The sequence below is a fragment of the Coregonus clupeaformis genome, chromosome 36 (genome assembly GCF_020615455.1).
Source record: "Coregonus clupeaformis isolate EN_2021a chromosome 36, ASM2061545v1, whole genome shotgun sequence".
NCBI classification, from domain to species: Eukaryota; Metazoa; Chordata; class Actinopteri; order Salmoniformes; family Salmonidae; genus Coregonus; species Coregonus clupeaformis.
The window spans coordinates 27813890-27818679 of NC_059227.1; positions in this window are offsets into that span (position 1 = coordinate 27813890).

The following is a 4790-nucleotide window of genomic DNA, read 5'->3' on the forward strand; positions in this document are numbered from 1 at the left end:
AAATCCAAACTGCAAGGAAAAGGTCGGTAATTTCTGTTCATGGATTTTGGTGAAATGATTTGAACTTGTATGAGAATAGTGATTCTTGTGAGAGGGCAGAGAATAGTTACCAAAATCTCAATGGAAGTAATAATTATTACGAAACAGGGAGGGTCCCCAATTGACCCTAGGTAAATAGCTATTACAAAAATAAACTAGTCCGAAATGACATGGAGTGAATTGCAATCACAAATGTAAACTAGTTAATATTGTCATTGTACGAATTGCAGTGTAACAGTATAAACAGGGAGATAATTATCATCGTGTGAGATAGATGAGTCGAGAGTAGCGTATACGACTGGGGATTTGCTATAACTTTGCAAATAAGTTTAGCAAATGATTGTATAAGGTCGTATATGTGTGAGACTTAATCCATCGGGAGACGTGATAGTTATTTCAAGGAAGGAGCTAAAAAAATAAGTCGCGTGAGAAAAAATGGTTATCTAACTCTTTTCATGAAACCGGAGTTTTAAATAAAAGCTCTGGGTTAGGGGTTAAATAACTTTAAATGGTTAATTACAAAAGCAGATCATACATTGGCTCAAGAGACGCACTAAAATAATAGCTCCTAGAAGAATAATTCTGGGAATTATTACTAAAGGGGGGATTTTTATTTTTCCACCATGGGAAATAAAACTTCTAAAGAGATCGAAGAAATATGTTTTATGGATCCATTTGGGAGAAGAGGTATGAATTTATTGGGCATCTCGAAGTAAAAAAAGTTAGTAGGCAGATGCATATAAAATGAATTTGAAAAAACTGCGAAAGGAGGGGCTAGAGACAGCGAGTGTTTTTTTTAAGCGCGAAAGTGCTTTAACGGTAACAAAGGAAAATGTTTGGAAAAATGATTAGTGTCAATTAAGAATTGGCTAAAAACACCACAAAGCGATTATTTGAGAGGTACCTATAAAGTCCAACGATGCATATGTATGAACTTTCGCACTCAAACGTAGACGTACGTAATGAGTGAGAAAGTAGAGAATATCTACATTTGCATTTTTTGTCATTTGGCAGACGCTCTGGTCCGGAGCGACTTGCAGAACCAATAGAGGGTTGCATTGAACTATTCTGTTGTGTTGGGCATTTGAATGTCATAAGGTGAAATATGTGTGTATGAGGGAATTCAACGGCGGGTATGAATGATAACCGGATACTACTTAGTATTTGGTTGGTTAAATGCTGAATAAAAGATTTGAGGCGTGGTTATGGGGTAACTAGGAAGACGCACTTATTCAATAGGGAATGGGTGGAGAGAGAGAGTTTTTACGTGTATTAAAAGTTGCATAAGATAGCTTTAGTAGTATTCTAGATAGGTCTATGAAAATATGTTACAAGTACGAATGACATTATTTCCTAAGAAGGTAGATTGTAGGGAAGTTTCCCGCGCCTCCCCCATAATGTAGGAAGGAGCAGGAGAGGGGGAGGAGGTGAGACAGTACATAGTTCAAATGGTAGGAATGTCATTAAGTGTATGCTGATGAACGATATCAAGCATTTGTTTTATTGATTGGGGTCGAATCAGAGAGAACTGTTAAAGAGATTGAATAGCGAACTGAAATGGGTTAGCGGGAAAATACAAATAGTTGGAACATTTTAAAACAATAATTTATTTTCGTTACAGGGAAGCAAGTGGCATTGGCTGTTGAGCTGGGGGAATAGCGCCAGCATGGGGTGGGTTCTGGATTTGTTATAAATAACTTTATATTTTAAACTAAAGTGATGGAATAGACTACAAAAAAAATTAATTTAAAAAATGTAGATGAAGAATGATGAGCTTTTTGGTAAGGATAGACTGCTGTAAAGCTTGGGTACTCCATTATGTACTGCATATGGGTAAATTAAGTGATCTTATCTATGGGAAGGCAATGGCAGCCCATGGTAAAATCATTTGGAACTCTGAGGAGGAAGAACAGTTTATGTTGTTGCTCTCTTCCCAAACAGTCTTAGCTTTTCATACATATATCAGGGATGTTACCCAAATGGTAGAGAGTAAAGAGGGATATGACATTGGTCGTGATTTAAAGATGATTTTTTTTTTTTTGGTGGGCTATTAGAGATAACTGGGTTAATCACGAACATAGAGGTTTTTATTCTTTGTTGCTAGGCAGAACACTTAGGTGACCTAAATATGGACTTGTCATGTCCAACAATCAGTCTTCAGGTCAAGCCCGGGAGAGCCGGGGTAGAACAGAGGTTGAACTAAACATAAGTGTTTTACAAGATAAGAGATTGTTTGATTGGATTACTAATTGATTCTGAACTGAATGAAAGTCGAATTTAGCCGCCATAAAGACAAAGGAAGTGGGAGGAGCAATAAAGAAGCAAAAGACAATCTAAAAAATGAAAGGCATGGCAATTGGTTGATAAATAACCTAATGGAATGTTTAGGAAGGTGGTAAAAATTGACACATAAGCAGAACTATGTGTCAAGAGGGGGGAAGAGGCTAATTGTAGGATTAAATAATATACGAAGGAGAGGACAAAATACTTTTTTTTTTTTAACATTTTTTTAGATACAGTCTAAAAAGAGAATGCAGTCAGAAATTGTTACATTAATATGAACATGTGTGAAGATAGTTTCTTAACCACACCCGTATGTCAGAGGTTTTGTGCCCCACAGGTGAACTAAAGGAGAAGGTGACCCACTATCTAACCAGGTGACTGGTGAGCATCCAGTCACTAGAAGGAAAACTGGAAGCAGGCCTGTTGGGAAGGGCCCTATCAGGTTATGTTGGTCACCACCTTGGCCATTAGAATAGCAGAGAGAGGAACCTGGGTCCATGTTACCCACTGCAAGAAGGTAAGACCACATACAAGCACCACTTAGCACACGCAGAGTTGAAGAGCAGAACTGGGCCACAGGGTCCGGGGTTCACCTCTGTCAACGAAGATCTCCTACCCAGACCTATCATCACTGTAGTGTGTTCCTAGGGTGTGAGTATGGGGTGGTACCGAGCAGAAGGACTCAAGACAGGAAAGGGTTGGCGGTTTTTGGGAATACGGGTGACCCTGAGCTGCATCATAGTCTCAGCAATAGTCGTGGTAGGTCAAGATCCACCACCACCTCGCACCAATTACGCTATGGCCTTACCATTATTAAGAAATAAAAGGGAAGCGACCCGACATACTGACCGTCAAGGGCGAGTGATCTACAAAATAGGAGTCAGAGAAGGGTGGGGAGTAAGATTCAACTTACTGGGCTTGCGCGGACAAATACGGATGGGATACTTGTCTAAGATTACATTTGATGGAGTCAAAAGATATGGAAAGCACAGGTACTGTCATTAATCCACTAACAGCAATAGACCGAGTAGATCAGTCAAGGGATGACGGAGTCAATTCGACTAACCCGTCCACTATGAAAGAAGGGGAACCAAGGGGAAGTGGAGGGGGTCCCTGATGAGAATCTCTGGTTAAAGTGGATGAAATACACCGCTAGGGCCTTGGGGGAGACCAATTGTTATGCATGCTCCATTGGGCGACCGACAATGTTGACCGCCCCAATGCCAAAGGCAATGTTTCCCTGTGTATTAGACCTGGGGTCCAATCAAAAAGAGCCAAATTGCACAGGGATTGGGCTGGCAAAATTGACATACTCGGCCAGCCCACCTAGATTCACTTTAACTCCTGGCGAATACCAGTGTTACAGACATAGAAATGGCACCCGTAACTTGGGTGATTTTGATGGCTGTAAGGAGATAATTAATGTGACTGATTTAGATAAGGAAGGGAGGGGAAAAAAATAGGAGCCTAACCATCCCTCTGACTGATGTGTGGTGGGCATGCACTAACAAAGGGAGCATTCGGCAGACATTACCAGAGGTTGATAGAGCACCTCAGTTGATAGAGCATGGTGTTTGCAACGCCAGGGTTGTGGGTTTGATTCCCACGGGGGGCCAATATAAAAAAAATAAAAAAAAAGACAAGAAAAAAAAATAGATATATATTTAACAAAAATAAATTATGTATTCACTAACTGTAAGTCGCTCTGGATAAGAGCGTCTGCTAAATGACGTAAAATGTAAAATGTAAATGGATGGGTGGGTACTTGTGCACCAGTATTGTTGGTCCAACCTGTAAGAATTGGTCATCAAAGACCAGTGACAGGAAGAATAATTAGGAGAAAAATAAATAAATCAGGAAGGAAATAGCCCAATTTGGATAGATGGTATAGGCATCCCCAGGGGTGTTCCAGACAAATACAAAGCTATGAATCAAATATGGGAGAGTTTTACTACAACATTTTTCTGGTGGGTGACAAACAAAAATATGGATTGGATAAATTATATCTATTACAACCAACAACGATTTATTGACCAGACTAGAGATGCAGTAAAGGGGATCTCTGAGCGATTATCCGCCATCCCGCTCATAACTTAGTAGTGGTTGGTCCTAGAACAGGCAAAAAGGGCCGGTGTCTATAGAAAGATAAGCCATTGTTGCACATTTATCCCTAACAACACCACACTGGATGGGACAGTCACCAGAGCTCTTACAGAATTAACTGCACTAAGTGAAGGATGAACTGAACTCAGAAGTTAGTACATTGTGGATAGATGGTTTGATGAAATATTTGGTAAATGGAAAACCCTAGCAGCCACCATCTTAGGAGCGGTCAGTGTTTGTATGGGTATTCTTGTATTATGTGGTTGTTGTCTTGTTCCCTGTGTCCGAGGATTGGTGAGTCAGGCGTTGGTGAAATGCAGTATCTAAACAATGATGAGAGATGGACTGACTCCGGAATCTGACCA